The 27,847-nt window shown below is 39.8% G+C and overlaps 1 protein-coding gene and 11 non-coding genes across 12 annotated transcripts in view; 11 read left to right on the forward strand and 1 right to left on the reverse strand.

The window, feature by feature from the left end:
* LOC145657973 (uncharacterized) overlaps nucleotides 1-27,847 on the reverse strand; it is a 150,785-nt gene that overhangs the window by 73,426 nt on the left and 49,512 nt on the right. The window lies entirely within an intron of this gene.
* trnaf-gaa (transfer RNA phenylalanine (anticodon GAA)) lies at nucleotides 669-741 on the forward strand. The gene has a single exon. It is a non-coding gene; the product is annotated as a tRNA-Phe (tRNA).
* On the forward strand, nucleotides 3,103-3,175 carry trnaf-gaa (transfer RNA phenylalanine (anticodon GAA)). Its single transcript has one exon. It is a non-coding gene; the product is annotated as a tRNA-Phe (tRNA).
* Nucleotides 5,535-5,607, forward strand: trnaf-gaa (transfer RNA phenylalanine (anticodon GAA)). Its single transcript has one exon. It is a non-coding gene; the product is annotated as a tRNA-Phe (tRNA).
* Nucleotides 7,969-8,041, forward strand: trnaf-gaa (transfer RNA phenylalanine (anticodon GAA)). The gene has a single exon. It is a non-coding gene; the product is annotated as a tRNA-Phe (tRNA).
* Nucleotides 10,430-10,502, forward strand: trnaf-gaa (transfer RNA phenylalanine (anticodon GAA)). Its single transcript has one exon. It is a non-coding gene; the product is annotated as a tRNA-Phe (tRNA).
* On the forward strand, nucleotides 12,885-12,957 carry trnaf-gaa (transfer RNA phenylalanine (anticodon GAA)). Its single transcript has one exon. It is a non-coding gene; the product is annotated as a tRNA-Phe (tRNA).
* On the forward strand, nucleotides 15,411-15,483 carry trnaf-gaa (transfer RNA phenylalanine (anticodon GAA)). Its single transcript has one exon. It is a non-coding gene; the product is annotated as a tRNA-Phe (tRNA).
* trnaf-gaa (transfer RNA phenylalanine (anticodon GAA)) lies at nucleotides 20,086-20,158 on the forward strand. Its single transcript has one exon. It is a non-coding gene; the product is annotated as a tRNA-Phe (tRNA).
* On the forward strand, nucleotides 22,519-22,591 carry trnaf-gaa (transfer RNA phenylalanine (anticodon GAA)). The gene has a single exon. It is a non-coding gene; the product is annotated as a tRNA-Phe (tRNA).
* trnaf-gaa (transfer RNA phenylalanine (anticodon GAA)) lies at nucleotides 24,750-24,822 on the forward strand. The gene has a single exon. It is a non-coding gene; the product is annotated as a tRNA-Phe (tRNA).
* On the forward strand, nucleotides 26,985-27,057 carry trnaf-gaa (transfer RNA phenylalanine (anticodon GAA)). Its single transcript has one exon. It is a non-coding gene; the product is annotated as a tRNA-Phe (tRNA).

The following is a 27,847-nucleotide window of genomic DNA, read 5'->3' on the forward strand; positions in this document are numbered from 1 at the left end:
CACCCTCATGCCGGACCACCAATGCCAATTCAACATGTATTACAAGCTCAAAATATGACTGATGAGGACTAACTAGGCTCAACGTTGTGGAACACTCCACACTGATGATGGGCATTAGTCAGTCACCAACACTCTCCAATGGCGTGATGGTATGGGAGAGTTATTTTCTTTTGTGCAGGCAGTGTGTTTAACTTCCCATGTTAAAAGCATAAGTTCTCATTTTCCATTTGAATACCCCAACATTAAACAAGCAATATGGGACACACACACACACACACACACACACACACACACACACACAAGCCCTTCTTTCACACAAGTTCAAACTTGTTTCCTGTGCCCTGTGTGCTTTGGTTTTTCTCGTTGGATTATTCTCTGCCTGGTTAAGGTAGGTTCTGAGTTTACTTACTTTTGCCTTAGATTCTGTAAAATTCAAGGCTAATTATCTGAACCTAGTTGTTAGTTGCTTGTTAGCTGTAATTACTCACTACAGGTGTAGTTTCGCCCTGTGCACCTCAAGGCATGACTGCGCCGTGAGGTCCTGCCGATTGGTCCATGGATTTCACAGTGGTAAAGTCATTGTGTTCTGTGTGTATGCAATATTGTAAATGGGATTACATTTATTGGTAGCATTTTCATCGTAAGGAGGCAAATGCACATGCGGTCTGGCAGAAATAGCTCAGCTGGGAGAGCGTTAGACAGAAGATCTAAAGGTCCCTGGTTCAATCCCGGGTTTCGGCAACTGTGCGGTACTGATTTCCTCTTCCGATGGTGTGCTTTTTTTTATGTGTACTTCATAAACCTTTACGTTCTTTTACTAAAAAATGATTGCGACGTTGCTGTTTTTATGCAATCGGAAGTGTACTTCATAAACCTTTACCTTCTTTTACTAAAAAATGATTGCGACGTTGCTGTTTTTATGCTATCGGAAGTTTTCATGGCGTAATAGCACTAAAGACTTTGAATTCAGTGACCCTATTTAAAATTTCCTGAAACTTGCAATATCTTATCATATGTTTCATCACTGCACATAGAGGCGCTTGAAGAGTGGCTTCTGCACAAACGCTTTTGAAATGTAGCTCATTAGTTGTAAGCTGGACAAGGGAAGGGTCGGCGTCAACTTGCATGTATGCTTGGTACAATATTATAGGAATCCTGTTTCACACCACTCCTATGTTTTCATGGAATGGGGCCTACTTCAGCTAGCTTTGGCTCATGGACGGGCTTTGTTCTACCAAAACAGGTGATGTAAAGTTGTCATTTGCTTCCTAAAGTTCTTGAAAATCACACTCTACCAAGAGGCATCGCATAATGGCAAAAAAACAAAACATTGTACACTAAATAAAGCAACCAACATACTTATCCTTAATGTGTACCACTGCAGAAGAGATGCACTGGAGATTTTGAATTCTAAAGACATTGAGCATCATACTTATCCTTAACGTGTAACACTGCAGAAGAGACGTACTGGAGAATGCGGACAATGATCCCACTACCTCTCTCATTGCATAATGTGAAAACACCTTCCAAAATATTGTATTCTAACAACAGTGAGCAACACACTCATCCGAAGAGTGTATCAATGCTGCTAAGACACACTGGAGAAGGTAGACATCCATGCCACTAACTGTCGCATGTTAAGCAAGCGCTCTACCACTTGAGCCAAGAAGAATGAAAGTATTTTTATTGGAGTCACATTCAAAGAGTCACATTTAGAATCTCAAGATAGGTTCACAAACGAAAGTTTATTTATTTTATTAACCAATTTCCAAAGCTATTTTCACCTCTACTATACAACATATTATATTATATAATATATACAATATGTCTATTGTGGTCAATCCCAATTATTTGAGCACTAAGCTAGAACTGTTCACTGCCATCAAAATTATTTTGACTTCCTATTAAAAGTTTCCTCTTATCCAGCCCAGAAACATTCAAATGAATAGATTCATTTGTGAACTTATGTTAAGTCCACAAGAGGGCAAGTGTAGTTTTCAGAGTGAATAAGGCCTATCCCATTTCTGGGGTGCATGAGACTCTATTAAGACTCTTCTATGACTGCATGCACCTATCAATGCAGCTGTAAATACTGCTTCCTTCCTGCATGCTCCCTGCCTCCTTCCCTGCCTGACACTGACACTCAACATAAATGCAGTTAACATGTTTTGATTCATAAAAGACATTCTGCTGGTGACTTAGAAAGTGCTTTCAATCTAGAGTATCTGTTAAATTATAGCAGCTTCTCCTACCCAAAGCAGGTGATTATAAGGGTTAAAGCCTCAGGAGCATTATTTTACATTTAGGAAACCCTACAAACTTGCGAATGAACCTGACATTGCAGTCAACCAGTTTCCTTTGTACAGGTGATGAGGAATGAGCTGTTGATTTTGGTGTGTTTTCACCCTCAAAATTGATGTCAGTTTGGTGTGTTTACACCCTCATGCCGGACCACCAATGCCAATTCAACATGTATTACAAGCTCAAAATATGACTGATGAGGACTAACTAGGCTCAACGTTGTGGAACACTCCACACTGATGATGGGCATTAGGCAGTCACCAACACTCTCCAATGGCGTGATGGTATGGGAGAGTTATTTTCTTTTGTGCAGGCAGTGTGTTTAACTTCCCATGTTAAAAGCATAAGTTCTCATTTTCCATTTGAATACCCCAACATTAAACAAGCAATATGGGACACACACACACACACACCCACACACACACACCCACACAAGCCCTTCTTTCACACAGGTTCAAACTTGTTTCCTGTGCCCTGTGTGCTTTGGTTTTTCTCGTTGGATTATTCTCTGCTTGGTTAAGGTAGGTTCTGAGTTTACTTACTTGTGCCTTAGATTCTGTAAAATTCAAGGCTAATTATCTGAACCTAGTTGTTAGTTGCTTGTTAGCTGTAATTACTCACTACAGGTGTAGTTTCGCCCTGTGCACCTCAAGGCATGACTGCGCCGTGAGGTCCTGCCGAGTGGTCCATGGATTTCACAGTGGTAAAGTCATTGTGTTCTGTGTGTATGCAATATTGTAAATGGGATTACATTTATTGGTAGCATTTTCATCGTAAGGAGGCAAATGCACATGCGGTCTAGCCGAAATAGCTCAGCTGGGAGAGCGTTAGACTGAAGATCTAAAGGTCCCTGGTTCAATCCCGGGTTTCGGCAGCTGTGCGGTGCTGATTTCCTCTTCCGATGGTGTGCTTTTTTTTATGTGTACTTCATAAACCTTTACGTTCTTTTACTAAAAAATGATTGCGACGTTGCTGTTTTTATGCAATCGGAAGTGTACTTCATAAACCTTTACCTTCTTTTACTAAAAAATGATTGCGACGTTGCTGTTTTTATACTATCGGAAGTTTTCATGGCGTAATAGCACTAAAGAATTTGAATTCAGTGACCCTATTTAAAATTTCCTGAAACTTGCAATATCTTATCATATGTTTCATCACTGCACATAGAGGTGCTTGAAGAGTGGCTTCTGCACAAACGCTTTTGAAATGTAGCTCATTAGTTGTAAGCTGGACAAGGGAAGGGTCGGCGTCAACTTGCATGTATGCTTGGTACAATATTATAGGAATCCTGTTTCACACCACTCCTATGTTTTCATGGAATGGGGCCTACTTCAGCTAGCTTTGGCTCATGGACGGGCTTTGTTCTACCAAAACAGGTGATGTAAAGAAGTCATTTGCTTCCTAAAGTTCTTGAAAATCACACTCTACCAAGAGGCATCGCATAATGGCAAAAAAACAAAACATTGTACACTAAATACAGCAACCAACATACTTATCCTTAATGTGTACCACTGCAGAAGAGATGCACTGGAGATTTTGAATTCTAAAGACATTGAGCATCATACTTATCCATAACGTGTAACACTGCAGAAGAGACGTACTGGAGAATGCGGACAATGATCCCACTACCTCTCTCATTGCATAATGTGAAAACACCTTCCAAAATATTGTATTCTAACAACAGTGAGCAACACACTCATCCGAAGAGTGTATCAATGCTGCTAAGACACACTGGAGAAGGTAGACATCCATGCCACTAACTGTCGCATGTTAAACAAGCGCTCTACCACTTGAGCCAAGAAGAATGAAAGTATTTTTATTGGAGTCACATTCAAAGAGTCACATTTAGAATCTCAAGATAGGTTCACAAACGAAAGTTTATTTATTTTATTAACCAATTTCCAAAGCTATTTTCACCTCTACTATACAACATATGATATTATATAATATATACAATATGTCTATTGTGGTCAATCCCAATTATTTGAGCACTAAGCTAGAACTGTTCACTGCCATCAAAATTATTTTGACTTCCTATTAAAAGTTTCCTCTTATCCAGCCCAGAAACATTCAAATGAATAGATTCATTTGTGAACTTATGTTAAGTCCACAAGAGGGCAAGTGTAGTTTTCAGAGTGAATAAGGCCTATCCCATTTCTGGGGTGCATGAGACTCTATTAAGACTTCTATGACTGCATGCACCTATCAATGCAGCTGTAAATACTGCTTCCTTCCTGCATGCTCCCTGCCTCCTTCCCTGCCTGACACTGACACTCAACATAAATGCAGTTAACATGTTTTGATTCATAAAAGACATTCTGCTGGTGACTTAGAAAGTGCTTTCAATCTAGAGTATCTGTTAAATTATAGCAGCTTCTCCTACCCAAAGCAGGTGATTATAAGGGTTAAAGCCTCAGGAGCATTATTTTACATTTAGGAAACCCTACAAACTTGCGAATGAACCTGACATTGCAGTCAACCAGTTTCCTTTGTACAGGTGATGAGGAATGAGCTGTTGATTTTGGTGTGTTTTCACCCTCAAAATTGATGTCAGTTTGGTGTGTTTACACCCTCATGCCGGACCACCAATGCCAATTCAACATGTATTACAAGCTCAAAATATGACTGATGAGGACTAACTAGGCTCAACGTTGTGGAACACTCCACACTGATGATGGGCATTAGGCAGTCACCAACACTCTCCAATGGCGTGATGGTATGGGAGAGTTATTTTCTTTTGTGCAGGCAGTGTGTTTAACTTCCCATGTTAAAAGCATAAGTTCTCATTTTCCATTTGAATACCCCAACATTAAACAAGCAATATGGGACACACACACACACACACCCACACACACACACCCACACAAGCCCTTCTTTCACACAAGTTCAAACTTGTTTCCTGTGACCTGTGTGCTTTGGTTTTTCTCGTTGGATTATTCTCTGCTTGGTTAAGGTAGGTTCTGAGTTTACTTACTTTAGCCTTAGATTCTGTAAAATTCAAGGCTAATTATCTGAACCTAGTTGTTAGTTGCTTGTTAGCTGTAATTACTCACTACAGGTGTAGTTTCGCCCTGTGCACCTCAAGGCATGACTGCGCCGTGAGGTCCTGCCGAGTGGTCCATGGATTTCACAGTGGTAAAGTCATTGTGTTCTGTGTGTATGCAATATTGTAAATGGGATTACATTTATTGGTAGCATTTTCATCGTAAGGAGGCAAATGCACATGCGGTCTAGCCGAAATAGCTCAGCTGGGAGAGCGTTAGACTGAAGATCTAAAGGTCCCTGGTTCAATCCCGGGTTTCGGCAACTGTGCGGTGCTGATTTCCTCTTCCGATGGTGTGCTTTTTTTTATGTGTACTTCATAAACCTTTACGTTCTTTTACTAAAAAATGATTGCGACGTTGCTGTTTTTATGCAATCGGAAGTGTACTTCATAAACCTTTACCTTCTTTTACTAAAAAATGATTGCGACGTTGCTGTTTTTATACTATCGGAAGTTTTCATGGCGTAATAGCACTAAAGAATTTGAATTCAGTGACCCTATTTAAAATTTCCTGAAACTTGCAATATCTTATCATATGTTTCATCACTGTACATAGAGGTGCTTGAAGAGTGGCTTCTGCACAAACGCTTTTGAAATGTAGCTCATTAGTTGTAAGCTGGACAAGGGAAGGGTCGGCGTCAACTTGCATGTATGCTTGGTACAATATTATAGGAATCCTGTTTCACACCACTCCTATGTTTTCATGGAATGGGGCCTACTTCAGCTAGCTTTGGCTCATGGACGGGCTTTGTTCTACCAAAACAGGTGATGTAAAGAAGTCATTTGCTTCCTAAAGTTCTTGAAAATCACACTCTACCAAGAGGCATCGCATAATGGCAAAAAAACAAAACATTGTACACTAAATACAGCAACCAACATACTTATCCTTAATGTGTACCACTGCAGAAGAGATGCACTGGAGATTTTGAATTCTAAAGACATTGAGCATCATACTTATCCATAACGTGTAACACTGCAGAAGAGACGTACTGGAGAATGCGGACAATGATCCCACTACCTCTCTCATTGCATAATGTGAAAACACCTTCCAAAATATTGTATTCTAACAACAGTGAGCAACACACTCATCCGAAGAGTGTATCAATGCTGCTAAGACACACTGGAGAAGGTAGACATCCATGCCACTAACTGTCGCATGTTAAGCAAGCGCTCTACCACTTGAGCCAAGAAGAATGAAAGTATTTTTATTGGAGTCACATTCAAAGAGTCACATTTAGAATCTCAAGATAGGTTCACAAACGAAAGTTTATTTATTTTATTAACCAATTTCCAAAGCTATTTTCACCTCTACTATACAACATATGATATTATATAATATATACAATATGTCTATTGTGGTCAATCCCAATTATTTGAGCACTAAGCTAGAACTGTTCACTGCCATCAAAATTATTTTGACTTCCTATTAAAAGTTTCCTCTTATCCAGCCCAGAAACATTCAAATGAATAGATTCATTTGTGAACTTATGTTAAGTCCACAAGAGGGCAAGTGTAGTTTTCAGAGTGAATAAGGCCTATCCCATTTCTGGGGTGCATGAGACTCTATTAAGACTCTTCTATGACTGCATGCACCTATCAATGCAGCTGTAAATACTGCTTCCTTCCTGCATGCTCCCTGCCTCCTTCCCTGCCTGACACTGACACTCAACATAAATGCAGTTAACATGTTTTGATTCATAAAAGACATTCTGCTGGTGACTTAGAAAGTGCTTTCAATCTAGAGTATCTGTTAAATTATAGCAGCTTCTCCTACCCAAAGCAGGTGATTATAAGGGTTAAAGCCTCAGGAGCATTATTTTACATTTAGGAAACCCTACAAACTTGCGAATGAACCTGACATTGCAGTCAACCAGTTTCCTTTGTACAGGTGATGAGGAATGAGCTGTTGATTTTGGTGTGTTTTCACCCTCAAAATTGATGTCAGTTTGGTGTGTTTACACCCTCATGCCGGACCACCAATGCCAATTCAACATGTATTACAAGCTCAAAATATGACTGATGAGGACTAACTAGGCTCAACGTTGTGGAACACTCCACACTGATGATGGGCATTAGGCAGTCACCAACACTCTCCAATGGCGTGATGGTATGGGAGAGTTATTTTCTTTTGTGCAGGCAGTGTGTTTAACTTCCCATGTTAAAAGCATAAGTTCTCATTTTCCATTTGAATACCCCAACATTAAACAAGCAATATGGGACACACACACACACACACCCACACACACACACCCACAAAAGCCCTTCTTTCACACAAGTTCAAACTTGTTTCCTGTGCCCTGTGTGCTTTGGTTTTTCTCGTTGGATTATTCTCTGCTTGGTTAAGGTAGGTTCTGAGTTTACTTATTTTTGCCTTAGATTCTGTAAAATTCAAGGCTAATTATCTGAACCTAGTTGTTAGTTGCTTGTTAGCTGTAATTACTCACTACAGGTGTAGTTTCGCCCTGTGCACCTCAAGGCATGACTGCGCCGTGAGGTCCTGCCGAGTGGTCCATGGATTTCACAGTGGTAAAGTCATTGTGTTCTGTGTGTATGCAATATTGTAAATGGGATTACATTTATTGGTAGCATTTTAATCGTAAGGAGGCAAATGCACATGCGGTCTAGCCGAAATAGCTCAGCTGGGAGAGCGTTAGACTGAAGATCTAAAGGTCCCTGGTTCAATCCCGGGTTTCGGCAACTGTGCGGTGCTGATTTCCTCTTCCGATGGTGTGCTTTTTTTTATGTGTACTTCATAAACCTTTACGTTCTTTTACTAAAAAATGATTGCGACGTTGCTGTTTTTATGCAATCGGAAGTGTACTTCATAAACCTTTACCTTCTTTTACTAAAAAATGATTGCGACGTTGCTGTTTTTATACTATCGGAAGTTTTCATGGCGTAATAGCACTAAAGAATTTGAATTCAGTGACCCTATTTAAAATTTCCTGAAACTTGCAATATCTTATCATATGTTTCATCACTGCACATAGAGGTGCTTGAAGAGTGGCTTCTGCACAAACGCTTTTGAAATGTAGCTCATTAGTTGTAAGCTGGACAAGGGAAGGGTCGGCGTCAACTTGCATGTATGCTTGGTACAATATTATAGGAATCCTGTTTCACACCACTCCTATGTTTTCATGGAATGGGGCCTACTTCAGCTAGCTTTGGCTCATGGACGGGCTTTGTTCTACCAAAACAGGTGATGTAAAGAAGTCATTTGCTTCCTAAAGTTCTTGAAAATCACACTCTACCAAGAGGCATCGCATAATGGCAAAAAAACAAAACATTGTACACTAAATACAGCAACCAATATACTTATCCTTAATGTGTACCACTGCAGAAGAGAGGCACTGGAGATTTTGAATTCTAAAGACATTGAGCATCATACTTATCCTTAACGTGTAACACTGCAGAAGAGACGTACTGGAGAATGCGGACAATGATCCCACTACCTCTCTCATTGCATAATGTGAAAACACCTTCCAAAATATTGTATTCTAACAACAGTGAGCAACACACTCATCCGAAGAGTGTATCAATGCTGCTAAGACACACTGGAGAAGGTAGACATCCATGCCACTAACTGTCGCATGTTAAGCAAGCGCTCTACCACTTGAGCCAAGAAGAATGAAAGTATTTTTATTGGAGTCACATTCAAAGAGTCACATTTAGAATCTCAAGATAGGTTCACAAACGAAAGTTTATTTATTTTATTAACCAATTTCCAAAGCTATTTTCACCTCTACTATACAACATATGATATTATACAATATATACAATATGTCTATTGTGGTCAATCCCAATTATTTGAGCACTAAGCTAGAACTGTTCACTGCAAATCAAAATTATTTTGACTTCCTATTAAAAGTTTCCTCTTATCCAGCCCAGAAACATTCAAATGAATAGATTCATTTGTGAACTTATGTTAAGTCCACAAGAGGGCAAGTGTAGTTTTCAGACTGAATAAGGCCTATCCCATTTCTGGGGTGCATGAGACTCTATTAAGACTCTTCTATGACTGCATGCACCTATCAATGCAGCTGTAAATACTGCTTCCTTCCTGCATGCTCCCTGCCTCCTTCCCTGCCTGACACTGACACTCAACATAAATGCAGTTAACATGTTTTGATTCATAAAAGACATTCTGCTGGTGACTTAGAAAGTGCTTTCAATCTAGAGTATCTGTTAAATTATAGCAGCTTCTCCTACCCAAAGCAGGTGATTATAAGGGTTAAAGCCTCAGGAGCATTATTTTACATTTAGGAAACCCTACAAACTTGCGAATGAACCTGACATTGCAGTCAACCAGTTTCCTTTGTACAGGTGATGAGGAATGAGCTGTTGATTTTGGTGTGTTTTCACCCTCAAAATTGTTGTCAGTTTGGTGTGTTTACACCCTCATGCCGGACCACCAATGCCAATTCAACATGTATTACAAGCTCAAAATATGACTGATGAGGACTAACTAGGCTCAACGTTGTGGAACACTCCACACTGATGATGGGCATTAGTCAGTCACCAACACTCTCCAATGGCGTGATGGTATGGGAGAGTTATTTTCTTTTGTGCAGGCAGTGTGTTTAACTTCCCATGTTAAAAGCATAAGTTCTCATTTTCCATTTGAATACCCCAACATTAAACAAGCAATATGGGACACACACACACACACACACACACACACACACACACACACACAGACACACACACACAGACACACAAGCCCTTCTTTCACACAAGTTCAAACTTGTTTCCTATGCCCTGTGTGCTTTGGTTTTTCTTGTTGGATTATTCTCTGCTTGGTTAAGGTACGTTCTGAGTTTACTTCCTTTTGCCTTAGATTCTGTAAAATTCAAGGCTAATTATCTGAACCTAGTTGTTAGTTGCTTGTTAGCTGTAATTACTCACTACAGGTGTAGTTTCGCCCTGTGCACCTCAAGGCATGACTGCGCCGTGAGGTACTGCCGAGTGGTCCATGGATTTCACAGTGGTAAAGTCATTGTGTTCTGTGTGTATGCAATATTGTAAATGGGATTACATTTATTGGTAGCATTTTCATCGTAAGGAGGCAAACGCACATGCGGTCTAGCCGAAATAGCTCAGCTGGGAGAGCGTTAGACTGAAGATCTAAAGGTCCCTGGTTCAATCCCGGGTTTCGGCAACTGTGCGGTACTGATTTCCTCTTCCGATGGTGTGCTTTTTTTTATGTGTACTTCATAAACCTTTACGTTCTTTTACTAAAAAATGATTGCGACGTTGCTGTTTTTATGCAATCGGAAGTGTACTTCATAAACCTTTAGCTTCTTTTACTAAAAAATGATTGCGACGTTGCTGTTTTTATGCTATCAGAAGTTTTCATGGCGTAATAGGACTAAAGACTTTGAATTCAGTGACCCTATTTAAAATTTCCTGAAACTTGCAATATCTTATCATATGTTTCATCACTGCACATAGAGGCGCTTGAAGAGTGGCTTCTGCACAAACGCTTTTGAAATGTAGCTCATTAGTTGTAAGCTGGACAAGGGAAGGGTCGGCGTCAACTTGCATGTATGCTTGGTACAATATTATAGGAATCCTGTTTCACACCACTCCTATGTTTTCATGGAATGGGGCCTACTTCAGCTAGCTTTGGCTCATGGACAGGCTTTGTTCTACCTAAACAGGTGATGTAAAGAAGTAATTTGCTTCCTAAAGTTCTTGAAAATCACACTCTACCAAGAGGCATCGCATAATGGCAAAAAAACAAAACATTGTACACTAAATACAGCAACCAATATACTTATCCTTAATGTGTACCACTGCAGAAGAGAGGCACTGGAGATTTTGAATTCTAAAGACATTGAGCATCATACTTATCCTTAACGTGTAACACTGCAGAAGAGACGTACTGGAGAATGCGGACAATGATCCCACTACCTCTCTCATTGCATAATGTGAAAACACCTTCCAAAATATTGTATTCTAACAACAGTGAGCAACACACTCATCCGAAGAGTGTATCAATGCTGCTAAGACACACTGGAGAAGGTAGACATCCATGCCACTAACTGTCGCATGTTAAGCAAGCGCTCTACCACTTGAGCCAAGAAGAATGAAAGTATTTTTATTGGAGTCACATTCAAAGAGTCACATTTAGAATCTCAAGATAGGTTCACAAACGAAAGTTTATTTATTTTATTAACCAATTTCCAAAGCTATTTTCACCTCTACTATACAACATATGATATTATACAATATATACAATATGTCTATTGTGGTCAATCCCAATTATTTGAGCACTAAGCTAGAACTGTTCACTGCAAATCAAAATTATTTTGACTTCCTATTAAAAGTTTCCTCTTATCCAGCCCAGAAACATTCAAATGAATAGATTCATTTGTGAACTTATGTTAAGTCCACAAGAGGGCAAGTGTAGTTTTCAGACTGAATAAGGCCTATCCCATTTCTGGGGTGCATGAGACTCTATTAAGACTCTTCTATGACTGCATGCACCTATCAATGCAGCTGTAAATACTGCTTCCTTCCTGCATGCTCCCTGCCTCCTTCCCTGCCTGACACTGACACTCAACATAAATGCAGTTAACATGTTTTGATTCATAAAAGACATTCTGCTGGTGACTTAGAAAGTGCTTTCAATCTAGAGTATCTGTTAAATTATAGCAGCTTCTCCTACCCAAAGCAGGTGATTATAAGGGTTAAAGCCTCAGGAGCATTATTTTACATTTAGGAAACCCTACAAACTTGCGAATGAACCTGACATTGCAGTCAACCAGTTTCCTTTGTACAGGTGATGAGGAATGAGCTGTTGATTTTGGTGTGTTTTCACCCTCAAAATTGTTGTCAGTTTGGTGTGTTTACACCCTCATGCCGGACCACCAATGCCAATTCAACATGTATTACAAGCTCAAAATATGACTGATGAGGACTAACTAGGCTCAACGTTGTGGAACACTCCACACTGATGATGGGCATTAGTCAGTCACCAACACTCTCCAATGGCGTGATGGTATGGGAGAGTTATTTTCTTTTGTGCAGGCAGTGTGTTTAACTTCCCATGTTAAAAGCATAAGTTCTCATTTTCCATTTGAATACCCCAACATTAAACAAGCAATATGGGACACACACACACACACACACACACACACACACACACAGACACACACACACAGACACACAAGCCCTTCTTTCACACAAGTTCAAACTTGTTTCCTATGCCCTGTGTGCTTTGGTTTTTCTTGTTGGATTATTCTCTGCTTGGTTAAGGTACGTTCTGAGTTTACTTCCTTTTGCCTTAGATTCTGTAAAATTCAAGGCTAATTATCTGAACCTAGTTGTTAGTTGCTTGTTAGCTGTAATTACTCACTACAGGTGTAGTTTCGCCCTGTGCACCTCAAGGCATGACTGCGCCGTGAGGTACTGCCGAGTGGTCCATGGATTTCACAGTGGTAAAGTCATTGTGTTCTGTGTGTATGCAATATTGTAAATGGGATTACATTTATTGGTAGCATTTTCATCGTAAGGAGGCAAACGCACATGCGGTCTAGCCGAAATAGCTCAGCTGGGAGAGCGTTAGACTGAAGATCTAAAGGTCCCTGGTTCAATCCCGGGTTTCGGCAACTGTGCGGTACTGATTTCCTCTTCCGATGGTGTGCTTTTTTTTATGTGTACTTCATAAACCTTTACGTTCTTTTACTAAAAAATGATTGCGACGTTGCTGTTTTTATGCAATCGGAAGTGTACTTCATAAACCTTTAGCTTCTTTTACTAAAAAATGATTGCGACGTTGCTGTTTTTATGCTATCAGAAGTTTTCATGGCGTAATAGGACTAAAGACTTTGAATTCAGTGACCCTATTTAAAATTTCCTGAAACTTGCAATATCTTATCATATGTTTCATCACTGCACATAGAGGTGCTTGAAGAGTGGCTTCTGCACAAACGCTTTTGAAATGTAGCTCATTAGTTGTAAGCTGGACAAGGGAAGGGTCGGCGTCAACTTGCATGTATGCTTGGTACAATATTATAGGAATCCTGTTTCACACCACTCCTATGTTTTCATGGAATGGGGCCTACTTCAGCTAGCTTTGGCTCATGGACAGGCTTTGTTCTACCTAAACAGGTGATGTAAAGAAGTAATTTGCTTCCTAAAGTTCTTGAAAATCACACTCTACCAAGAGGCATCGCATAATGGCAAAAAAACAAAACATTGTACACTAAATACAGCAACCAACATACTTATCCTTAATGTGTACCACTGCAGAAGAGAGGCACTGGAGATTTTGAATTCTAAAGACATTGAGCATCATACTTATCCTTAACGTGTAACACTGCAGAAGAGACGTACTGGAGAATGCGGACAATGATCCCACTACCTCTCTCATTGCATAATGTGAAAACACCTTCCAAAATATTGTATTCTAACAACAGTGAGCAACACACTCATCCGAAGAGTGTATCAATGCTGCTAAGACACACTGGAGAAGGTAGACATCCATGCCACTAACTGTCGCATGTTAAGCAAGCGCTCTACCACTTGAGCCAAGAAGAATGAAAGTATTTTTATTGGAGTCACATTCAAAGAGTCACATTTAGAATCTCAAGATAGGTTCACAAACGAAAGTTTATTTATTTTATTAACCAATTTCCAAAGCTATTTTCACCTCTACTATACAACATATGATATTATATAATATATACAATATGTCTATTGTGGTCAATCCCAATTATTTGAGCCCTAAGCTAGAACTGTTCACTGCCATCAAAATTATTTTGACTTCCTATTAAAAGTTTCCTCTTATCCAGCCCAGAAACATTCAAATGAATAGATTCATTTGTGAACTTATGTTAAGTCCACAAGAGGGCAAGTGTAGTTTTCAGAGTGAATAAGGCCTATCCCATTTCTGGGGTGCATGAGACTCTATTAAGACTCTTCTATGACTGCATGCACCTATCAATGCAGCTGTAAATACTGCTTCCTTCCTGCATGCTCCCTGCCTCCTTCCCTGCCTGACACTGACACTCAACATAAATGCAGTTAACATGTTTTGATTCATAAAAGACATTCTGCTGGTGACTTAGAAAGTGCTTTCAATCTAGAGTATCTGTTAAATTATAGCAGCTTCTCCTACCCAAAGCAGGTGATTATAAGGGTTAAAGCCTCAGGAGCATTATTTTACATTTAGGAAACCCTACAAACTTGCGAATGAACCTGACATTGCAGTCAACCAGTTTCCTTTGTACAGGTGATGAGGAATGAGCTGTTGATTTTGGTGTGTTTTCACCCTCAAAATTTATGTCAGTTTGGTGTGTTTACACCCTCATGCCGGACCACCAATGCCAATTCAACATGTATTACAAGCTCAAAATATGACTGATGAGGACTAACTAGGCTCAACGTTGTGGAACACTCCACACTGATGATGGGCATTAGGCAGTCACCAACACGCTCCAATGGCGTGATGGTATGGGAGAGTTATTTTCTTTTGTGCAGGCAGTGTGTTTAACTTCCCATGTTAAAAGCATAAGTTCTCATTTTCCATTTGAATACCCCAACATTAAACAAGCAATATGGGACACACACACACACACACACACACACACACACACACACACACACACAGACACACACACACACACACACACACACACACACACACACACAGACACACACACACAGACACACACACACACACACAGACTCACAAGCCCTTCTTTCACACAAGTTCAAACTTGTTTCCTATGCCCTGTGTGCTTTGGTTTTTCTTGTTGGATTATTCTCTGCTTGGTTAAGGTACGTTCTGAGTTTACTTACTTTTGCCTTAGATTCTGTAAAATTCAAGGCTAATTATCTGAACCTAGTTGTTAGTTGCTTGTTAGCTGTAATTACTCACTACAGGTGTAGTTTCGCCCTGTGCACCTCAAGGCATGACTGCGCCGTGAGGTCCTGCCGAGTGGTCCATGGATTTCACAGTGGTAAAGTCATTGTGTTCTGTGTGTATGCAATATTGTAAATGGGATTACATTTATTGGTAGCATTTTCATCGTAAGGAGGCAAATGCACATGCGGTCTAGCTGAAATAGCTCAGCTGGGAGAGGGTTAGACTGAAGGTCTAAAGGTCCCTGGTTCAATCCCGGGTTTCGGCAACTGTGCGGTACTGATTTCCTCTTCTGATGGTGTGCTTTTTTTTATGTGTACTTCATAAACCTTTACGTTCTTTTACTAAAAAATGATTGCGACGTTGCTGGTTTTATGCAATCGGAAGTGTACTTCATAAACCTTTACCTTCTTTTACTAAAAAATGATTGCGACGTTTCTGTTTTTATGCTATCAGAAGTTTTCATGGCGTAATAGGACTAAAGACTGAATTCAGTGACCCTATTTAAAATTTCCTGAAACTTGCAATATCTTATCATATGTTTCATCACTGCACATAGAGGCGCTTGAAGAGTGGCTTCTGCACAAACGCTTTTGAAATGTAGCTCATTAGTTGTAAGCTGGACAAGGGAAGGGTCGGCGTCAACTTGCATGTATGCTTGGTACAATATTATAGGAATCCTGTTTCACACCACTCCTATGTTTTCATGGAATGGGGCCTACTTCAGCTAGCTTTGGCTCATGGACAGGCTTTGTTCTACCTAAACAGGTGATGTAAAGAAGTCATTTGCTTCCTAAAGTTCTTGAAAATCACACTCTACCAAGAGGCATCGCATAATGGCAAAAAAACAAAACATTGTACACTAAATACAGCAACCAACATACTTATCCTTAATGTGTACCACTGCAGAAGAGATGCACTGTAGATTTTGAATTCTAAAGACATTGAGCATCATACTTATCCTTAACGTGTAACACTGCAGAAGAGATGTACTGGAGAATCCGGACAATGATCCCACTACCTCTCTCATTGCATAATGTGAAAACACCTTCCAAAATATTGTATTCTAACAACAGTGAGCAACACACTCATCCGAAGAGTGTATCAATGCTGCTAAGACACACTGGAGAAGGTAGACATCCATGCCACTAACTGTCGCATGTTAAGCAAGCGCTCTACCACTTGAGCCAAGAAGAATGAAAGAGGTTTTATTGGAGTCACATTCAAAGAGTCACATTTAGAATCTCAAGATAGGTTCACAAACGAAAGTTTATTTATTTTATTAACCAATTTCCAAAGCTATTTTCACCTCTACTATACAATATATGATATTATATAATATATACAATATGTTTATTGTGGTCAATCCCAATTATTTGAGCACTAAGCTAGAACTGTTCACTGCCATTAAAATTATTTTGACTTCCTATTAAAAGTTTCCTCTTATCCAGCCCAGAAACATTCAAATGAATAGATTCATTTGTGAACTTATGTTAAGTCCACAAGAGGGCAAGTGTAGTTTTCAGAGTGAATAAGGCCTATCCCATTTCTGGGGTGCATGAGACTCTATTAAGACTCTTCTATGACTGCATGCACCTATCAATGCAGCTGTAAATACTGCTTCCTTCCTGCATGCTCCCTGCCTCCTTCCCTGCCTGACACTGACACTCAACATAAATGCAGTTAACCTGTTTTGATTCATAAAAGACATTCTGCTGTTGACTTAGAAAGTGCTTTCAATCTAGAGTATCTGTTAATTATAGCAGCTTCTCCTACCCAAAGTAGGTGATTATAAGGGTTAAAGCCTCAGGAGCATTATTTTACATTTAGGAAACCCTATAAACTTGCGAATGAATCTGACATTGCAGTCAACCAGTTTCCTTTGTACAGGTGATGAGGAATGAGCTGTTGATTTTGGTGTGTTTTCACCCTCAAAATTGATGTCAGTTTGGTGTGTTTACACCCTCATGCCGGACCACCAATGCCAATTCAACATGTATTACAAGCTCAAAATATGACTGATGAGGACTAACTAGGCTCAACGTTGTGGAACACTCCACACTGATGATGGGCATTAGGCAGTCACCAACACTCTCCAATGGCGTGATGGTATGGGAGAGTTATTTTCTTTTGTGCAGGCAGTGTGTTTAACTTCCCATGTTAAAAGCATAAGTTCTCAATTTCCATTTGAATACCCCAACATTAAACAGCAATATGGGACACACACACACACACACACACACACACACACACACACACACAGACACATAAGCCCTTCTTTCACACAAGTTCAAACTTGTTTCCTGTGCCCTGTGTGCTTTGGTTTTTCTCGTTGGATTATTCTATGCTTGGTTAAGGTAGTTTCTGAGTTTACTTACTTTTGCCATAGATTCTGTAAAATTCAAGGCTAATTATCTGAACCTAGTTGTTAGTTGCTTGTTAGCTGTAATTACTCACTACAGGTGTAGTTTCGCCCTGTGCACCTCAAGGCATGACTGCGCTGTGAGGTCCTGCCGAGTGGTCCATGGATTTCACAGTGGTAAAGTCATTGTGTTCTGTGTGTATGCAATATTGTAAATGGGATTACATTTATTGGTAGCATTTTCATCGTAAGGAGGCAAATGCACATGCGGTCTAGCCGAAATAGCTCAGCTGGGAGAGCGTTAGACTGAAGATTTAAAGGTCCCTGTTTCAATCCCGCGTTTCGGCAACTGTGCGGTACTGATTTCCTCTTCCGATGGTGTGCTTTTTTTTATGTGTACTTCATAAACCTTTACGTTCTTTTACTAAAAAATGATTGCGACGTTGCTGTTTTTATGCAATCGGAAGTGTACTTCATAAACCTTTACCTTCTTTTACTAAAAAATGATTGCGACGTTTCTGTTTTTATGCTATCAGAAGTTTTCATGGCGTAATAGGACTAAAGACTTTGAATTCAGTGACCCTATTTAAAATTTCCTGAAACTTGCAATATCTTATCATATGTTTCATCACTGCACATAGAGGCGCTTGAAGAGTGGCTTCTGCACAAACGCTTTTGAAATGTAGCTCATTAGTTGTAAGCTGGACAAGGGAAGGGTCGGCGTCAACTTGCATGTATGCTTGGTACAATATTATAGGAATCCTGTTTCACAGCACTCCTATGTTTTCATGGAATGGGGCCTACTTCAGCTAGCTTTGGCTCATGGACAGGCTTTGTTCTACCTAAACAGGTGATGTAAAGAAGTAATTTGCTTCCTAAAGTTCTTGAAAATCACACTCTACCAAGAGGCATCGCATAATGGCAAAAAAACAAAACATTGTACACTAAATACAGCAACCAACATACTTATCCTTAATGTGTACCACTGCAGAAGAGATGCACTGTAGATTTTGAATTCTAAAGACATTGAGCATCATACTTATCCTTAACGTGTAACACTGCAGAAGAGACGCACTGGAGAATGCGGACAATGATCCCACTACCTCTCTCATTGCATAATGTGAAAACACCTTCCAAAATATTGTATTCTAACAACAGTGAGCAACACACTCATCCGAAGAGTGTATCAATGCTGCTAAGACACACTGGAGAAGGTAGACATCCATGCCACTAACTGTCGCATGTTAAGCAAGCGCTCTACCACTTGAGCCAAGAAGAATGAAAGAGGTTTTATTGGAGTCACATTCAAAGAGTCACATTTAGAATCTCAAGATAGGTTCACAAACGAAAGTTTATTTATTTTATTAACCAATTTCCAAAGCTATTTTCACCTCTACTATACAATATTTGATATTATATAATATATACAATATGTCTATTGTGGTCAATCCCAATTATTTGAGCACTAAGCTAGAACTGTTCACTGCCATCAAAATTATTTTGACTTCCTATTAAAAGTTTCCTCTTATCCAGCCCAGAAACATTCAAATGAATAGATTCATTTGTGAACTTATGTTAAGTCCACAAGAGGGCAAGTGTAGTTTTCAGAGTGAATAAGGCCTATCCCATTTCTGGGGTGCATGAGACTCTATTAAGACTCTTCTATGACTGCATGCACCTATCAATGCAGCTGTAAATACTGCTTCCTTCCTGCATGCTCCCTGCCTCCTTCCCTGCCTGACACTGACACTCAACATAAATGCAGTTAACATGTTTTGATTCATAAAAGACATTCTGCTGGTGATTTAGAAAGTGCTTTCAATCTAGAGTATCTGTTAAATTATAGCAGCTTCTCCTACCCAAAGCAGGTGATTATAAGGGTTAAAGCCTCAGGAGCATTATTTTACATTTAGGAAACCCTACAAACTTGCGAATGAACCTGACATTGCAGTCAACCAGTTTCCTTTGTACAGGTGATGAGGAATGAGCTGTTGATTTTGGTGTGTTTTCACCCTCAAAATTGATGTCAGTTTGGTGTGTTTACACCCTCATGCCGGACCACCAATGCCAATTCAACATGTATTACAAGCTCAAAATATGACTGATGAGGACTAACTAGGCTCAACGTTGTGGAACACTCCACACTGATGATGGGCATTAGGCAGTCACCAACACTCTCCAATGGCGTGATGGTATGGGAGAGTTATTTTATTTTCTGCAGGCAGTGTGTTTAACTTCCCATGTTAAAAGCATAAGTTCTCATTTTCCATTTGAATACCCCAACATTAAACAAGCAATATGGGACACACACACACACACACACACACACACACACACACACACACACACACACACACACACACACACACACACACACACACACACACACACACACACACACACAAGCCCTTCTTTCACACAAGTTCAAACTTGTTTCCTGTGCCCTGTGTGCTTTGGTTTTTCTCGTTGGATTATTGTCTGCTTGGAGGCAAATGCACATGCGGTCTAGCTGAAATAGCTCAGCTGGGAGAGCGTTAGACTGAAGATTTAAAGGTCCCTGGTTCAATCCCGGGTTTCGGCAACTGTGCGGTACTGATTTCCTCTTCCGATGGTGTGCTTTTTTTTATGTGTACTTCATAAACCTTTACGTTCTTTTACTAAAAAATGATTGCGACGTTGCTGTTTTTATGCAATCGGAAGTGCACTTCATAAACCTTTACCTTCTTTTACTAAAAAATGATTGCGACGTTGCTGTTTTTATGCTATCAGAAGTTTTCATGGCGTAATAGCACTAAAGACTTTGTATTCAGTGACCCTATTTAAAATTTCCTGAAACTTGCAATATCTTATCATATGTTTCATCACTGCACATAGAGGCGCTTGAAGAGTGGCTTCTGCACAAACGCTTTTGAAATGTAGCTCATTAGTTGTAAGCTGGACAAGGGAAGGGTCGGCGTCAACTTGCATGTATGCTTGGTACAATATTATAGGAATCCTGTTTCACACCACTCCTATGTTTTCATGGAATGGGGCCTACTTCAGCTAGCTTTGGCTCATGGATGGGCTTTGTTCTACCAAAACAGGTGATGTAAAGAAGTCATTTGCTTCCTAAAGTTCTTGAAAATCACACTCTACCAAGAGGCATCGCATAATGGCAAAAAAACAAAACATTGTACACTAAATACAGCAACCAACATACTTATCCTTAATGTGTACCACTGCAGAAGAGAGGCACTGGAGATTTTGAATTCTAAAGACATTGAGCATCATACTTATCCTTAACGTGTAACACTGCAGAAGAGACGTACTGGAGAATGCGGACAATGATCCCACTACCTCTCTCATTGCATAATGTGAAAACACCTTCCAAAATATTGTATTCTAACAACAGTGAGCAACACACTCATCCGAAGAGTGTATCAATGCTGCTAAGACACACTGGAGAAGGTAGACATCCATGCCACTAACTGTCGCATGTTAAGCAAGCGCTCTAGCACTTGAGCCAAAAAGAATGAAAGTATTTTTATTGGAGTCACATTCAAAGAGTCACATTTAGAATCTCAAGATAGGTTCACAAACGAAAGTTTATTTATTTTATTAACCAATTTCCAAAGCTATTTTCACCTCTACTATACAACATATGATATTATATAATATATACAATATGTCTATTGTGGTCAATCCCAATTATTTGAGCACTAAGCTAGAACTGTTCACTGCCATCAAAATTATTTTGACTTCCTATTAAAAGTTTCCTCTTATCCAGCCCAGAAACATTCAAATGAATAGATTCATTTGTGAACTTATGTTAAGTCCACAAGAGGGCAAGTGTAGTTTTCAGAGTGAATAAGGCCTATCCCATTTCTGGGGTGCATGAGACTCTATTAAGACTCTTCTATGACTGCATGCACCTATCAATGCAGCTGTAAATACTGCTTCCTTCCTGCATGCTCCCTGCCTCCTTCCCTGCCTGACACTGACACTCAACATAAATGCAGTTAACATGTTTTGATTCATAAAAGACATTCTGCTGGTGACTTAGAAAGTGCTTTCAATCTAGAGTATCTGTTAAATTAAAGCAGCTTCTCCTACCCAAAGCAGGTGATTATAAGGGTTAAAGCCTCAGGAGCATTATTTTACATTTAGGAAACCCTACAAACTTGCGAATGAATCTGACATTGCAGTCAACCAGTTTCCTTTGTACAGGTGATGAGGAATGAGCTGTTGATTTTGGTGTGTTTTCACCCTCAAAATTGATGTCAGTTTGGTGTGTTTACACCCTCATGCCGGACCACCAATGCCAATTCAACATGTATTACAAGCTCAAAATATGACTGATGAGGACTAACTAGGCTCAACGTTGTGGAACACTCCACACTGATGATGGGCATTAGGCAGTCACCAACACTCTCCAATGGCGTGATGGTATGGGAGAGTTATTTTCTTTTGTGCAGGCAGTGTGTTTAACTTCCCATGTTAAAAGCATAAGTTCTCAATTTCCATTTGAATACCCCAACATTAAACAGCAATATGGGACACACAGAAACACACACACACACACACACAGACACATAAGCCCTTCTTTCACACAAGTTCAAACTTGTTTCCTGTGCCCTGTGTGCTTTGGTTTTTCTCGTTGGATTATTCTATGCTTGGTTAAGGTAGGTTCTGAGTTTACTTACTTTTGCCTTAGATTCTGTAAAATTCAAGGCTAATTATCTGAACCTAGTTGTTAGTTGCTTGTTAGCTGTAATTACTCACTACAGGTGTAGTTTCGCCCTGTGCACCTCAAGGCATGACTGCGCCGTGAGGTCCTGCCGAGTGGTCCATGGATTTCACAGTGGTAAAGTCATTGTGTTCTGTGTGTATGCAATATTGTAAATGGGATTACATTTATTGGTAGCATTTTCATCGTAAGGAGGCAAATGCACATTCGGTCTAGCCGAAATAGCTCAGCTGGGAGAGCGTTAGACTGAAGATCTAAAGGTCCCTGGTTCAATCCCGGGTTTCGGCAACTGTGCGGTACTGATTTCCTCTTCCGATGGTGTGCTTTTTTTTATGTGTACTTCATAAACCTTTACGTTCTTTTACTAAAAAATGATTGCGACGTTGCTGTTTTTATGCAATCGGAAGTGTACTTCATAAACCTTTACCTTCTTTTACTAAAAAATGATTGCGACGTTGCTGTTTTTATGCTATCAGAAGTTTTCATGGCGTAATAGCACTAAAGACTTTGTATTCAGTGACCCTATTTAAAATTTCCTGAAACTTGCAATATCTTATCATATGTTTCATCACTGCACATAGAGGCGCTTGAAGAGTGGCTTCTGCACAAACGCTTTTGAAATGTAGCTCATTAGTTGTAAGCTGGACAAGGGAAGGGTCGGCGTCAACTTGCATGTATGCTTGGTACAATATTATAGGAATCCTGTTTCACAGCACTCCTATGTTTTCATGGAATGGGGCCTACTTCAGCTAGCTTTGGCTCATGGACAGGCTTTGTTCTACCTAAACAGGTGATGTAAAGAAGTCATTTGCTTCCTAAAGTTCTTGAAAATCACACTCTACCAAGAGGCATCGCATAATGGCAAAAAAACAAAACATTGTACACTAAATACAGCAACCAACATACTTATCCTTAATGTGTACCACTGCAGAAGAGATGCACTGTAGATTTTGAATTCTAAAGACATTGAGCATCATACTTATCCTTAACGTGTAACACTGCAGAAGAGACGTACTGGAGAATGCGGACAATGATCCCACTACCTCTCTCATTGCATAATGTGAAAACACCTTCCAAAATATTGTATTCTAACAACAGTGAGCAACACACTCATCCGAAGAGTGTATCAATGCTGCTAAGACACACTGGAGAAGGTAGACATCCATGCCACTAACTGTCGCATGTTAAGCAAGCGCTCTACCACTTGAGCCAAGAAGAATGAAAGAGGTTTTATTGGAGTCACATTCAAAGAGTCACATTTAGAATCTCAAGATAGGTTCACAAACGAAAGTTTATTTATTTTATTAACCAATTTCCAAAGCTATTTTCACCTCTACTATACAATATTTGATATTATATAATATATACAATATGTCTATTGTGGTCAATCCCAATTATTTGAGCACTAAGCTAGAACTGTTCACTGCCATCAAAATTATTTTGACTTCCTATTAAAAGTTTCCTCTTATCCAGCCCAGAAACATTCAAATGAATAGATTCATTTGTGAACTTATGTTAAGTCCACAAGAGGGCAAGTGTAGTTTTCAGAGTGAATAAGGCCTATCCCATTTCTGGGGTGCATGAGACTCTATTAAGACTCTTCTATGACTGCATGCACCTATCAATGCAGCTGTAAATACTGCTTCCTTCCTGCATGCTCCCTGCCTCCTTCCCTGCCTGACACTGACACTCAACATAAATGCAGTTAACATGTTTTGATTCATAAAAGACATTCTGCTGGTGATTTAGAAAGTGCTTTCAATCTAGAGTATCTGTTAAATTATAGCAGCTTCTCCTACCCAAAGCAGGTGATTATAAGGGTTAAAGCCTCAGGAGCATTATTTTACATTTAGGAAACCCTACAAACTTGCGAATTAACCTGACATTGCAGTCAACCAGTTTCCTTTGTGCAGGTGATGAGGAATGAGCTGTTGATTTTGGTGTGTTTTCACCCTCAAAATTGATGTCAGTTTGGTGTGTTTACACCCTCATGCCGGACCACCAATGCCAATTCAACATGTATTACAAGCTCAAAATATGACTGATGAGGACTAACTAGGCTCAACGTTGTGGAACACTCCACACTGATGATGGGCATTAGGCAGTCACCAACACTCTCCAATGGCGTGATGGTATGGGAGAGTTATTTTATTTTCTGCAGGCAGTGTGTTTAACTTCCCATGTTAAAAGCATAAGTTCTCATTTTCCATTTGAATACCCCAACATTAAACAAGCAATATGGGACACACACACACACACACACACACACACACACACACACACACACACACACACACACACACACACACACACACACACACACACACACACACACACACACAAGCCCTTCTTTCACACAAGTTCAAGCATGTTTCCTGTGCCCTGTGTGCTTTGGTTTTTCTCGTTGGATTATTGTCTGCTTGGAGGCAAATGCACATGCTTTCTAGCTGAAATAGCTCAGCTGGGAGAGCGTTAGACTGAAGATCTAAAGGTCCCTGGTTCAATCCCGGGTTTCGGCAACTGTGCGGTACTGATTTCCTCTTCCGATGGTGTGCTTTTTTTTATGTGTACTTCATAAACCTTTACGTTCTTTTACTAAAAAATGATTGCGACGTTGCTGTTTTTATGCAATCGGAAGTGCACTTCATAAACCTTTACCTTCTTTTACTAAAAAATGATTGCGACGTTGCTGTTTTTATGCTATCAGAAGTTTTCATGGCGTAATAGCACTAAAGACTTTGTATTCAGTGACCCTATTTAAAATTTCCTGAAACTTGCAATATCTTATCATATGTTTCATCACTGCACATAGAGGCGCTTGAAGAGTGGCTTCTGCACAAACGCTTTTGAAATGTAGCTCATTAGTTGTAAGCTGGACAAGGGAAGGGTCGGCGTCAACTTGCATGTATGCTTGGTACAATATTATAGGAATCCTGTTTCACACCACTCCTATGTTTTCATGCAATGGGGCCTACTTCAGCTAGCTTTGGCTCATGGATGGGCTTTGTTCTACCAAAACAGGTGATGTAAAGAAGTCATTTGCTTCCTAAAGTTCTTGAAAATCACACTCTACCAAGAGGCATCGCATAATGGCAAAAAAACAAAACATTGTACACTAAATACAGCAACCAACATACTTATCCTTAATGTGTACCACTGCAGAAGAGAGGCACTGGAGATTTTGAATTCTAAAGACATTGAGCATCATACTTATCCTTAACGTGTAACACTGCAGAAGAGACGTACTGGAGAATGCGGACAATGATCCCACTACCTCTCTCATTGCATAATGTGAAAACACCTTCCAAAATATTGTATTCTAACAACAGTGAGCAACACACTCATCCGAAGAGTGTATCAATGCTGCTAAGACACACTGGAGAAGGTAGACATCCATGCCACTAACTGTCGCATGTTAAGCAAGCGCTCTACCACTTGAGCCAAGAAGAATGAAAGAGGTTTTATTGGAGTCACATTCAAAGAGTCACATTTAGAATCTCAAGATAGGTTCACAAACGAAAGTTTATTTATTTTATTAACCAATTTCCAAAGCTATTTTCACCTCTACTATACAATATTTGATATTATATAATATATACAATATGTCTATTGTGGTCAATCCCAATTATTTGAGCACTAAGCTAGAACTGTTCACTGCCATCAAAATTATTTTGACTTCCTATTAAAAGTTTCCTCTTATCCAGCCCAGAAACATTCAAATGAATAGATTCATTTGTGAACTTATGTTAAGTCCACAAGAGGGCAAGTGTAGTTTTCAGAGTGAATAAGGCCTATCCCATTTCTGGGGTGCATGAGACTCTATTAAGACTCTTCTATGACTGCATGCACCTATCAATGCAGCTGTAAATACTGCTTCCTTCCTGCATGCTCCCTGCCTCCTTCCCTGCCTGACACTGACACTCAACATAAATGCAGTTAACATGTTTTGATTCATAAAAGACATTCTGCTGGTGATTTAGAAAGTGCTTTCAATCTAGAGTATCTGTTAAATTATAGCAGCTTCTCCTACCCAAAGCAGGTGATTATAAGGGTTAAAGCCTCAGGAGCATTATTTTACATTTAGGAAACCCTACAAACTTGCGAATTAACCTGACATTGCAGTCAACCAGTTTCCTTTGTGCAGGTGATGAGGAATGAGCTGTTGATTTTGGTGTGTTTTCACCCTCAAAATTGATGTCAGTTTGGTGTGTTTACACCCTCATGCCGGACCACCAATGCCAATTCAACATGTATTACAAGCTCAAAATATGACTGATGAGGACTAACTAGGCTCAACGTTGTGGAACACTCCACACTGATGATGGGCATTAGGCAGTCACCAACACTCTCCAATGGCGTGATGGTATGGGAGAGTTATTTTATTTTCTGCAGGCAGTGTGTTTAACTTCCCATGTTAAAAGCATAAGTTCTCATTTTCCATTTGAATACCCCAACATTAAACAAGCAATATGGGACACACACACACACACACACACACACACACACACACACACACACACACACACACACACACACACACACACACACACACACACACACACACACACACACACACAAGCCCTTCTTTCACACAAGTTCAAGCATGTTTCCTGTGCCCTGTGTGCTTTGGTTTTTCTCGTTGGATTATTGTCTGCTTGGAGGCAAATGCACATGCTTTCTAGCTGAAATAGCTCAGCTGGGAGAGCGTTAGACTGAAGATCTAAAGGTCCCTGGTTCAATCCCGGGTTTCGGCAACTGTGCGGTACTGATTTCCTCTTCCGATGGTGTGCTTTTTTTTATGTGTACTTCATAAACCTTTACGTTCTTTTACTAAAAAATGATTACGACGTTGCTGTTTTTATGCAATCGGAAGTGCACTTCATAAACCTTTACCTTCTTTTACTAAAAAATGATTGCGACGTTGCTGTTTTTATGCTATCAGAAGTTTTCATGGCGTAATAGCACTAAAGACTTTGTATTCAGTGACCCTATTTAAAATTTCCTGAAACTTGCAATATCTTATCATATGTTTCATCACTGCACATAGAGGCGCTTGAAGAGTGGCTTCTGCACAAACGCTTTTGAAATGTAGCTCATTAGTTGTAAGCTGGACAAGGGAAGGGTCGGCGTCAACTTGCATGTATGCTTGGTACAATATTATAGGAATCCTGTTTCACACCACTCCTATGTTTTCATGCAATGGGGCCTACTTCAGCTAGCTTTGGCTCATGGATGGGCTTTGTTCTACCAAAACAGGTGATGTAAAGAAGTCATTTGCTTCCTAAAGTTCTTGAAAATCACACTCTACCAAGAGGCATCGCATAATGGCAAAAAAACAAAACATTGTACACTAAATACAGCAACCAACATACTTATCCTTAATGTGTACCACTGCAGAAGAGAGGCACTGGAGATTTTGAATTCTAAAGACATTGAGCATCATACTTATCCTTAACGTGTAACACTGCAGAAGAGACGTACTGGAGAATGCGGACAATGATCCCACTACCTCTCTCATTGCATAATGTGAAAACACCTTCCAAA

This window comes from Electrophorus electricus, chromosome 5, assembly GCF_041902795.1.
Source record: "Electrophorus electricus isolate QZ-2024a chromosome 5, ASM4190279v1, whole genome shotgun sequence".
Taxonomy (NCBI): Eukaryota; Metazoa; Chordata; class Actinopteri; order Gymnotiformes; family Gymnotidae; genus Electrophorus; species Electrophorus electricus.